The 12,915-nt window shown below is 36.4% G+C and overlaps 1 long non-coding RNA gene across 2 annotated transcripts in view; it reads right to left on the bottom strand.

The window, feature by feature from the left end:
• Positions 1-8,925: 8,925 nt before the first annotated feature.
• The window catches only part of LOC142871875 (uncharacterized), an 88,734-nt gene continuing 84,744 nt past the window's right edge, over positions 8,926-12,915 (bottom strand). For both annotated transcript variants that reach the window (XR_012920047.1, XR_012920046.1), the window contains exon 4: positions 8,926-9,101. This is a non-coding gene — a long non-coding RNA (uncharacterized LOC142871875). The remainder of the gene's footprint in view (positions 9,102-12,915) is intronic.

Here is a 12,915-nt window from a genome sequence, read left to right as displayed (position 1 = left end):
CTTAGACTCCTAGAATGCTTAGGTTTAATAAGAATAATTTTGCCCTTAAAAGTGAGCTCAGGATCCACTCAAGATGAAGCAAATGATCAGGGAAGTTCTTCACAGTCCTCCCTTGTTCATATGTCACCCAGCTTGTTTATTCTTGTGTACCTGGATAAGAGTTTACTAGGCATTTCGAATATTGAATGAATTAAGATCCTGTGTCTATTCTCACCTATGTACTTCTTCAGACCAAATAGCTCAACAAAACTTTAAAATAGAGGCTATAACAATATTATGTCAAACAAAAGTTTACTTAATATATATTATAGCTTCAAAAGTCTTATATCACGTTTTCTTGATGTGTTACTTTGGTAGCTACTGCTAAGCCCTTTTTTATTGTATTGAGTTTTTATTTTTTAGAAAACAACTTCATATTTCTATATTCATATTCTCTAGCCATTCCAATTTTTGCCAACATCATGATGAATAATAATATTTTTGATCACTTGAAGATTTTAAAAATGGTGTAATCCCTCCCATTGTAACTTCATATCCCATGACTGGCCATAGACCATCCATAGTTATTATGTACCTACCACTGTGCAGGGAACTCAGTCTATACTCATGAGAAATCCCAAAGGAAACTTTACATATGATGAAGGAGAGGAGTAGGAAATGGCCTGCTTCTATCATGTTTCTCACATCCATATTTTTTACCTCTGCATCTTTGTCCTTCAGGGTGGTACTACGCAAATGGCCAAAGCCATACTTGGATCAATGTCTCCCACCAGCAGTGTCATCCATCCTTTCTGCTGTGCCTGAGGGGCCCTCACCCTCCCCTGACTTTGGTTTTATGACTTATATTAAATATGGTGGATCTTAGAGCCAAATTCCTTCAAGTGCCTATGTTTGGGCATTGCATGGGTAAGGAGAGGGTTAACTCGGGAGTTTTATCCCAGTGAAAGCATGTAGTTGAAGGTCTGCTTGTTCTGGGTCTGTTTACTGTGACAGAATAGTCATAAAAGAGGGGGAAATCTTGCCTTTGGCACAGAAAGCCTATTCAAGGAGCCTGGAGCCGTGGAAGAAGAGCCAGAGGAGCAGTTGCAGACCGGCTGGGGCAGGTTGCTGTCTTGCACCCAAAGGTGAGTGTCCTCTTGGGAGCACAGCTCTGAAAGGGGGCCCGACAGCCTCTGGACACTGGATTAAACATCAGAGGCCTCGTCACTGCTAACATCGTGTGTGATTTCTAGCTACGTCCCCTCCCTTGTGGTGTCAGTAAATGGAGTGTTTGACCATATTGGGGAAGATTGAATTACAGGACTGGGATTTTCTTGTAATTCAGCCATTCAGTGACTCAGTTTTTGACTTAACCACGAATAAATTTGGGAAGGCTTGGTAAAACCTCTCTCTTCTTTTCTTGACAAAAAAAAAAATCAGAATTTGACATTTGGGAAGGATTGCTATGTTTCAGGGCTATTATTTCTTTTTTCTTCTTTTTACTTTCTTTCTTTTTTTGAGGGGATTCACGCTGTACATCATCTTTCCTTGGTCAGTGTGGATATTTAAAGTCATTGTGAGATGATGTTTCCCAAAAGATACTAGGTTTCAGGCTAATGTAGCTAAATATCGTAAGCTTTGCTTTTAAAGAAATAAATGAACCAAGAACTTTTGCCAGTGCTTAAAAATTACATATAGGATATTTATTTTTTAAAAATTCTGCTGAAAGCATTTTGTTTCTAACCAGCGCTCCCTCCCTCTCTCCCTTCCTTTACTTCTTCCCCTCTCCCTTCCTCCTTCCCTCCCTCCCTCTCCTTCTCCCCCCTTCTCTCCCCCCATAGTGCATACACAGGTTCTTTCAGGAGCTAGGACATTTAGTACTACTGAGCTGTTGTTTTTTCATTATTCATTTCGTTTCTGTATTTTTCCATGGACAAGGTACTTTCACTTTTTTAAAAATTGAGAAAAAAACAATGTTGTCAGTATCAATAAATCTGCATTCAGAGAGAGTCACTTCCTATCAAGGTTTCAAAAGCCCTTCATGGTTTTCCCATCTCCTGTCCCTGCTAATCAACGCTGATGTTTCACATACACAGGACACAAGATGCCAACTTCTAAACCAGCTCTGTGCTGCGTTCCATTTTAGGAATGAAAACCTGGATTATTTATTTAAAACTGTATAAAGTCCTGTTGTTAAGCTGCTCTCTGTGAAAAGCAGAGAGTAGCTGGAGCCAGGTGGGGAGAGGCTGGGCAGGAAGACAGATGACTAGATTCTGTGGGAAAGGGGAGAGCAATTTTATTTCCTGCTATAAATTAAATAGCCTAATTCAACCGTCCACCAGTAACATGATAACCAATTAATACATTAATGGACAGGGATTATGCAGTCTGATCTTAGAAAATGGAAACTAGGAGTCAATTCCACTTAAATACTCTACTTGTTTTTTTTTTTTTGCGTTCTTGTAGCTAAAGCAAGTGCTTATGTAGCAATGAGAATTGCTAAAAAAAAAAAGACTTTGAATCAACATGGGTTAATGTTTAATGTTTATAATGTTTCTTTAACTCTTAGACAAAAAGTGCTACAAGTATTAATTGTCTGACATAAGCTATGTGAAGTAATAAAAAGTAGTGATTATCCCATTTTCTGTAAATTATATTTCTTCCAGTTCAAACATTAGTAGCATTTTATTTTTTTAGTCTTAAAAGATGATCTGTGTGGCGTGGCTTATTTTATCTACACAACATTTCCTTTCATCCACACATCAGATGACACATTTTGTACTTGCTTCTCAAGGCTTTTAAAAAACATTTTTAGCTCAATTCACAGAAGTTATGGCTATCTCATAATATGTAATTTACCAAATCTCAGCTTTTAGGACACTTTAAAATCAAAGTAAAAGCCACATGTATTTGGTAACTGATGTATGTATACAGATGTGATCATGATAATCTTACTACTTAATAATAATTTTGGAATTGGAATTCAACTCCAGTGTTCACACTGAAAGTGGCTTGAAATGACCAGAGTGGAATAAGAATTGTACTTAAGTAAAATAGGAAACAAAGTAAAATTGCTCCTTGAGTATAGAGCAACTATATCCATCTGTAGCACCCAAATATTTGGGGGGGGGTGTAAGCCTAATACTTGAGACAATGGATGTGATTAAATATGATGAGTATGACTTTTTAATTCTTACAAATGTGGAGTCTGATGAAGACTGGCTTCCATTGAGCCCCACTGATTTAATTTGGGCATACTGTAATTTACTGGGCTGGAGTAGAAACAGTAATTTGGCGAGGCCATCATAAGCTCATTAGAAACACACTGGGAACGCTTAATGCCCTACAACCCACAGCTTTTTGCATCCATTTTATAGTTATCTATCCCTCTTGTCTTGCCTGCTGCTCACTACTCCATGCTGTTGATAGCACGGTTGTTTTCAAACACACCCCAGAAAATGAGAGGTAATTTTTAAAGCAAGATTTAAGTCACCAAGAAACACATAAAACCAACATTTCAGGGGTGTGTGGCACGCTGCTAGGATAAAACAAAACAAAACAAAACAGAAACAACTTCTCATGTATTGTTAATCATGGTAAGATTGGTTAGCTGTTAAGTGCTATATAGTGCAACTAATCAAGAGCTCAAACAGCCTGCACAATGGAACAGAAATAATTATTCTCCCTGAGTTGCTGTTGTTTCCTGCTTCAGCCTTCCCTGGACTAATAAGAGGTTTAATTTTAAATTGTGCTAAGGAAATGTCAGCATTACAACGAAATACAATGTTCACTTGCTTTGCTCGCCATCAGGTAAAACACATAAGGAATTAGACCTTACTAGACTAAAGTGAAGCCTAAACAAACCTGAACAACCACCCCCACCTCCCGCCCCACATTTTCCTCTCTACACCTAATTGGTATGACCACATTAAAGAACCCTGGGTTCCAACACTTTCACTTTCAGATGAGAACGTCCTGATAAGGTGCTGAGAGTCTGGTTATGAGGTATGTGTGCCTGGGCTTGTGATATCAGTTACGCACAGTGGGAGATTTAGTTCAAACATGGGACGTTTATTCTGCTGCTTTACAGGAAGAGTGGGGGAGGGGTGGTAAGGGAGAGAAAGATGCTTAAAGGCTTCTGCATTCAAATGTGCGGGTCTTTTTCACTTTTACTATCTTCAAAAAAAAAAAAACTAAGATAAAATTTCAGTACTAAACTTGTTTTTGAAGCTTCAGTTTATGAAGAAGAAGGTGCTACGTACTATATGAACATATGGAGAGGGACAATTCTGCTGAAATCTTCTGAATTGTAGATTTTGCAACTCATAATTTGACTCAGATTTCAAACAGAATCAGCAAAAAGAAAAAATATATTAAGAAAGCATATACATTAATCAGCTAATATTTTCACATGGTATTGTTCTAAAAAACCAAAACACTGTGAGAATTTGGGAGGATGTGATTATCTTTGTTTATTCTTCTATCCACAAATATATGTTAATTACTTGCTGCTTCCTTGTATTGTTATGATTCCGTCAAATGTACTAAATAACATACTTTTCTCCTTAATTTCTTTTTTTAGGTCAGACACAGTATTGTGAAATAGCTAGGGAAGAGTTCCATGCCGTAGCATGTAAAGAGCCTGGACGTTGGAATCAGCTAGTCTAGGACTCAGGTTTTGGCTCCATTTGGACAAATCACGTCACCATTCTGAGCCAATGAAATGAAGGCAGTGTAATAATACCTTCTGGCTGGGAATGAGAATGAAAGAAAATGGATATTGTTTGTAAAGTACCTGCTACAATCCCAGGCACACAGTGCTCAACAAATTATAGCTCAGTAGGGGATGAAAAAATAATTTTCTCTCTACTTTCCATAGTTCTTAGTCAGGATGGATTCCAGTAACAAAAGACAGATTAATAAGAGAAAAACAAACAGAAATTTAATAACATGTACACCTTATGTTTACATAGGAGATAATCTAGAGAAATGAGAGGGAGCTTTGAATTCAGGCTTAAATACCACTGTCTGGTGCAATGAAGAAAGAAGGGTGTAGCAAAGCCCAGAAATGGGGAGGTGACCAGAAAAAGCATGTAAGGCAGTGCCTTCTCCACTGACAAGAGTCTCCGTGATTTAGAATCACCCTTCTCTTCCTGGTACCGACAGGGAGACATCCTTACAAATAAGGATTTCCTTTATAGTTTTAAATTTGTCTTACCAAAAGGTAACTTCTACTCTTATTTCAAAGCTTCTCTTGTATGTGCACTTTCTCAAAATAATCAGCTCCAAATAATCCTTACACCAAAGAGGAATTTTTGGGTGGTAGCATAATCTGATCTCTTACAGTCATATTTTGGGTTGGCATATTCTGACCTTGTATAGTTCCACTCATCAAAATAGTTAATAGGATATTATGTGACTTGTATTATTGCTTGTATTTCTCCTCTTCCAGACATTCAGTACACTGCCACCAGAATTATTTTTTCTAAACCACAGTTCTGTTAATGTAATTTTCCTACTCAAAGTCATTTGTCTATAGCCACAGTATTCAAGCATTCCTTAATAATATTAAAAAAAAAACTATACATAAACTGAGTAAAAAAAAGCACTATTTTCATAGTATAAACATACTTCATAAATTCAACTTTTAACATACTTATTATGAGGCAAGAACATAAGAATGAGGTTCTTTTAATGAATATAATAATTTTAATGTATTATATAATAATTTAAAATTGACAGCTAGGAATGTTTGTGATGTCTTTTATCAGTCTCAATATGAAAGTTATTTTGGACTTTTGTTTGTACAGTATACAGACAACATTGACAAAAAGAAAGAAGTCATATGTGATAGGTATTTTTTATATAGCAGTTTATTATCTCATGGTTTAAGTAATTTAACAGATCTGGAAGCTTAAAACGAATAGTGGTAAATTTTGTTTATTTTCATCTATTTACAGGTCTTCTGCATTTTGGTGGAAATAAGCAACTGAATCCCTTAGACAATTTCTAATTTACTTTTAACAGACAAAATTTTATAGTTTGCAAACACATTATCAAAATTTATTCTGATTTAAGTGTCACAGGGCTCTTTACCCACTCTTGTTTCATATATATATATTATATTTTTACATTTTAAGATTTTTCATTTGGTAGAATACTTTGATCTCTCCCTCTACTTCCCTCTCAAAAAAAAAAAAAGAAAACTATATTGGGTGGTGTGCTTATGGATCTTTAAAATTGGAATGTGATTGCATCTCTTTGTTGCATGTTTATAAATGTTTGGCTAGGCAGAAAACACCAAGGACACTATTCCTTTCCTCAAACTCTATCTTCCAATTTCCAGTGTTGCAGATGAGAAATCTGGTGGCAGTCTGATTATTTTAATTTGTTAGGTCTCTCTTTCTCTCTCAAGAAACTTATAAGATTTTCTCTTTTTCTTTGGAGTTCAGAGCTCTACTGGATTGTGTCTGTCTGCATCTTTCTGATATAATTTTAACTGGCACTTGGTGAGCCTTTTTTATGTGAAAATTCAAGTTTGGCCATTAAGAGCACTTTCATGTTAGCCCCCGGGTTCCCTGGACTGGCTGCCTCCTTTTGGGATTTTTGAGCCTTCCTTACTTTCTGGCATGTCAAGATGCTTCAGGCTTATCTGTGTGCTGCAGCCCTGGTACTAGAACCAGCTGTTTTACAGAGAGCCCTGGTTCTGTTAAGTGGAGTGTGGTATTAGATAGTAAGATTTGGGCACAGGGTATGCCTCCTACTGTAGGAGGGTGATTGCTTCTAGATCCTTGTGGTGAGCAGAGCAGTGAGATGTCTACTGATCATGTCTACACAAATAACTCTGATTATTTCTGTACTCATCTATCTGTGTCTGTATTAAGCTAACCATGAGTTTATACTGGTGTCTCTGATCTAATGCAGCACCACATGGTTTATTCTAGTGTTTCTCCCTTGCTTTTCCATAAACTCCCTCTCCAACAGTAAGAAATCCAGCTCCTACCACTCACCATTCATACTTACACAGAAGTTTATTTTAGCCTATATTTCAGAAAATTATCTTTCAATTATTATAACTTTGATTTTTTAAAAAAAAGAATACTATTTTAAGCAATCCTTTTAGAACAGTTTTATTGCTTGGCTGTTTCAGTATTTAGCCTTATAGATAAACAGTAAACTGCTTATCTACTTGGAGAGTATTTTGTTTGTAGAAAATTGTACTTAGCTTTTATTTTTTTGAAATATAAATATTGGCAGTTTTAACACAATACAACTGATAATATTCAGAATGATAGAAATCCTGTAAACTACTGCAATAATCAAAATAACTTGAAGGCCTTCAATTTAATGACCATGCCTTAACAAAATGGCCAGGTAACATGGTATTAACCAAAACTGTTTTGAAAGATAACATCTTAATTGTTATTGCTATTAAAAGTAGAACCACTTGGACACACTTAGGAGTCAATGTTTCCCTTCATTCCCTGTAATTTGGATAGTGGGTTTGTTTGGAGATGACCATGAGGGTGCCAAGGTGGTCTCTGGGTAATTCATGAGTTCTAGCTAGTGTGGTCATTTGTAAATTGTGGAGGTTAAGAGCTGTTTTAAATTATTGGATTAAAATTACACATGTAAAACATTTTCTTTATACTGAAATACCATGATGTGTCATTTTGTTCTTTGGAAATTATGATGATTTCTAAACTATGAAAATATCATTTATCTTCAACAGGCTAGATCTGAGGAATCCCAAGAAAAGTCTCATGTTACGGTTCCTTCTCCGGTTGTATATGTGTCTAGCATCCCACAAAATATTAATAATTAGTCTGTGTGATAATATCACATAAAGCAGGAACAATGGATGTTCCTGTCTTGACTGAATTAGCAGGCTGCATTATCTAATAGCTGACTCATAAGATTTTTGCAATTTAAGTAGCAGAAAGTTTAATAAATGCCTTCCTGATAATAAAAGTTTTACAACATGTATAATACACTAAGTTATTTGAATATCATAAAATTTAAACTTAAATCATGTTTTAAATAACATTGTTATTCAGTTCTTGCAGTCAGAAGTTAAAGGATTTATTTCCATTCACAGTAAATATATATTACAAAATGATGTTATCAGTTAGCGAGAATCACTTGGCAAGAACTCTTTTGCAAAATTCACTTCATAAAACATGATAAAGTTGAGTCTATTTTATTGTAATTAAAGATAAACTGGAAGGACCAATAAATAGAATCATAGTATTTTTGCCTGTGAATGATTTTATGTAAGAGTAGAATAAATTTATTTTATTTTGTGTTGTCACTTTGGTCAATATCAGCTGAACGATAAGGCGATAGCAAAGTTTGATTGGTCATTTCTTCCTGAAACTCACCCAACTTATAACTGTTCAATTATTTTACATTTCCTCATTTTAGGTAGAAATGTATATCTAGCTTTAAGGGTGATTATTTTACCTCATGGAACATAAAAATGTAGCATTTATAAATATAAAATTTGTACAAAATAAAGATATATCTTATTCTATGTTTTAAAATAGCTTTAATGTATCCTAGCATTTCCTGAAATTATTTGAGCAGACATGCTTAGGATAGACTATTTTAACAGTGGTCAATACAGCACTGCCAACTCTCTAGTCAACAGCTTTTTTGTCCATTGGAAGTTTCAATAATTGCACAGGGGGAGTCAAATCTACACTCCACAATGAGATAACTTGGTTGCAGCTACTATATCAATGATCCCAGGAGGTTAAAATTTGGTATATTTTTGTTTGTGTAATATTTGGTCACGGGTTTTAAAAACCATTTAAAATGAAATTTAAGTGGCATCTGAATAAAATGTTTGAGGGACCTTAAAATACTCCACAGAACTCTAGGAATTCATGGTACATATTTGAAAGCTACTTGTAGAATTAAGTCCAGACTCCTCACCCACTTTTCAAGCTCATTTATTCTCTGCCCCCACCACATGCTGGTCTCAAGTCCTGTTGATCTCCAAGGCATTTCCAGTCATTGCATTTTCTTGGGCCCTCCATATTCTTTTCCATTTGTGTACTGTATGGGAAAAGAAGTTGTGAATATCTTGGTTTTTCATCTTAGGTTCGTGGCTGACACCCCTATAATAAAAGACAGATTAATAAAATACACAAATTTACTTAATGTAAGTTTTATGTGACATAGAGCTTTCATATGGAAATGAATACCTAGAGAAATGGGTAAACCTGTGTATTTTTTATGCCAGGTTTGATGAAGAAGTGGATAGTTGTGGGAAAGTATGACTGAAGGAAGGGGGTATGATCTAATGGTAATGAGCTGGGGGAACTTAGCAAGGCCTGTTTGTTTAGATTCTTCAGTGTCCCTGTGACTTCAGAGATAAGGATGCTTCTTTCTTCCAGTTATTGGGAGGACACCTCTCCAATGATGGTCTTAACCTGCTTCAAGGGAAGGTCAGCAAGCCCTTCCTGGGTTTATAACCTGCCACAGGGGAGAATGGGGGAGGGGAGGGTGGCCTTCCTGCTCCCGCTATTTTCTCAAATGTGAAGGTACCATATTTGGGGCTAGTGTGTCCTGATCCCTACCAGTGACTGTCCTATTCTTCCTCATGCCAGATATATGTTTTCCTTCTTTACTCTTAGTGGTAAATATTTATACTATTTCATTTACATCCAGAATTAGCTTAAAAGTGTGCTCTTTTGGAAAATCTCTGAATTCCCCTCTCAGAGTCACATGGTTTTACACTCAGTGCTCCTTCAGGATTGTGTGCCTCCATTGCTAGGGAAAACCCATATTCTCTCTCCTTCCATGCCCAGAAAGGAGGAAACCTTTGTTGCTCTCCACACACAGAGAGTGCCTGGGACATGCCCATTGTCTGCAGCCTGGGACCAGCTGCTATGGCATTGTCTGGTACTGACCGAGCCCCATTTTCAGTGGTGAACACACTGGGAGATGATGTGTGTCTGCTCTTCCTCCTTATGGTCCTGTCTCAGGTCTGTGAAGCAGGCCTGTAGCTTTGGGAGATGTGGCCACCTAGGACCAATTATGTATCTGCAGGGCATACTTTATTCTGTAGTGGAAAAATCTATATTGAGGGTTCCTTGGGCCTTGGTTGCTTTTTGCAATAGTTTACTAAAATCCCTACACAATATTTAGTGTAGGAGGTGCTTTCCCAGATTAATAAAATCATCTCTAATTTTTCATTTTGTCTGCTACTCTTTAATATATATATGCCATAAGCCAAAAATTGGAAAGAAGTTAGAGTAATAGGATCCAGGGATACCAAATGCCTAACATGCATGTGACCATTTATCCAGATGCTCCTCTCCTCCACGTAGCTGTTTAATTCCTGAAACACAGGAAGGGTCTCTGAGCCCCAGGGACTGGCACAAGGACAGGGAGAAAAGAGGGCATGTTATAAAAGTGTACTTAATTAATACATAGTCAAAATAGTTTTTATAGAATTTGACCTGGTGTAATACATGAAGTTAATTGTAAAGGGAAAGAACAAGATGAGGCGGAAGACTTTAGGCAGTACAAGTAGTGGTTAGTAGTCAGGGCCCTGGAGCCAGACTAACCGGCTTGAATCCCAATTCTGATATCTACTAGCTGTGGTACTGTGAGAATTTACTTTCTGTGCCTAGGTTTCTTCATCAATAAAATGGGAACAATAATTGTATTATGTATACCACATTTTAATGGGATTAAATGAATTGGTATTTATAAAACAATTAGACAGCTGTGTGGCCCTTACTAAGAGCTAAATTAATATTTATTCAATCAATCAATCAATCATAGAAGAGTTGGGGAGATATTTCATTAGTATTGATGGCTTAAACCTAAAAGATGACATTAGAATAGTAGGTGGAGGAACATTATTGAATGGGAAGAAAGTGTTACTTTTTAGACATTTTTGGATTAATGAACTCTAGCTTTCCATCCATGAAGTTGATATGGTTATAAGAGCCTCTAAAAACTTCCCATCCCAAGTGTCATAATATAGATTTATTTATCTCTTTATGACAATCGCGGGGTGGGGGGATATGCTTTGATGGGGTGTCTGTCCACTTGGTCCCTCTGTACTCCTTTTCTTATAACAGATTTTGTGGAAAAATGTGATCCATGTGCCAAATTGTTCACAAAGAAATATTTTGAGCCAAGAACAATGTAAAACTTTTGAAAATATTACAAATATCTTCATGCCTGAAAGAAAATAATTACAGTTAACATAGATATAAAATTATGTAGTTACCATGTTTTCAGAACAGTCAACAGGTAAATCTAATAAATGTGATTTAAGATTAATAGGGTTAAAAAAAACTAACAAGAGATTTCTGTTACCCTAAACCAGGGCACACATGATGGCTTTATGCCTTTAATGAAATGCAAAAAGGCACCCCTTCTGGGAGGACGAATTACAAAAAGGCAGCTCTTCTTCCTGGGTGGCATTGCTTGCCAAGCCAAGCCCAACGTGGGCACATGTGTACAGCACAAAATGCCAACCAGACATAGAGGCTCTGCTAAGTCTTCATCAAAAGAGATGTGAAATTGTTTGTGACTAATATTGCTTAGTTTGGAGTTAGGTGTCAACATATTTTGAATCTGTGAGATAATAGGTGATATTATTTTTATGTATTATGAAAATGCATCGAGAAATTGTAAAGTATAGGTAGGTTCAGAAAACATATTGGGCATTCTCAATGTACCTGACATTGAACTAAGCTCCCGAATCTGAAAATGAAAATATAGTAAAATAGAGCTTAAACACTTATTTATTAAACATTTTTTTAAAAAGCAACCTATTTCTCTTAATCTGAAATAACTAAGATGATCAAGTGAGACATTATACATAAAAAATATAAACCCTACAGTGTTTCAAAATGTTAGTTTTTACAGTTTTAATTATGCAGAGCTTTTTCTTTTTCTCTCTCTTTTTTTTTTTTTGTGCAGAATACTACAGGGGTATAACTGTTTTGGTTATGTGAATTGCTTTTGTACTGCTGAGTAGTTATAAGTGTGCCCATCACCTAGGTAGTGTACATTGTACCCACTAGGCATTATTTCACCCATCTGCTCCTCTCCCTTCCCACCTGCATGATTTCCATTGATTTTTACTTCCATCTGTGCACATGAGTGCTGATCAGTTAGTTCCAATTTAATAGTAAATACATATGGTGTTTGTTTCTCCATTCTTGTGATACTTCATTTAGAAGGATGGTCTCTAGTTCCATCCAGATTGTTGTAAAAGGTATTAATCCATCTTTTTTATAGTTGAGTAATACTCCATGGTATGTGTATATATGTGTGTGTGTGTATATATATATATACACATACATATACATATACACACATACACACACACACACCACATTTTATTAATCCACTCATGAATTGATGGGCACTTGAGTTGATATCCACTTCTTTGTAATTGTGAATTGTGCTGCAATACACATTCAAGTGCAAGTGTCTTTTATATAGAATGTCTTTTTTTCCTTTGGGTAAATACCCAGTAGTGGGATTGCTAGATCAAATGGTAGGTCTACTATTAGTTCTTTTAGGAATCTCTGTACTATTTTCCATAGATGTTGCCCTAGTTTGTAGTCCTACCAAAGTGTATAATCAGGGGTCCTCAAACTTTTTAAACAGGGGGCCAGTTCACTGTCCCTCAGACCATTGGAGAGTATGCACTGTGGACCCAGGATGAGTCAGCTGCTAAGCAGGACAGGCAGCTGTGGCAAAAACACCCAGCTGGCCGGATAAATGTCCTAGGTGGGTGGCATGTGGCCCACGGGCTGTAGTTTGAGGATGCCTGGTATAAGTGTTCCTTCTCTCCACACGTATGCCAGCATCTACTGTTTTGGAACTTTTTGATAAAACCTATTCTCACTGGGGTTAAATGAAAGCTCATTGTGGTTTTGATTTGCATTTCTCTGATGA

Source organism: Microcebus murinus, chromosome 7 (assembly GCF_040939455.1).
Source record: "Microcebus murinus isolate Inina chromosome 7, M.murinus_Inina_mat1.0, whole genome shotgun sequence".
Classification (NCBI taxonomy): Eukaryota; Metazoa; Chordata; class Mammalia; order Primates; family Cheirogaleidae; genus Microcebus; species Microcebus murinus.
Note: the sequence above shows the minus strand (reverse complement) of the source record. Positions and strands in the feature narration are given on the sequence as shown.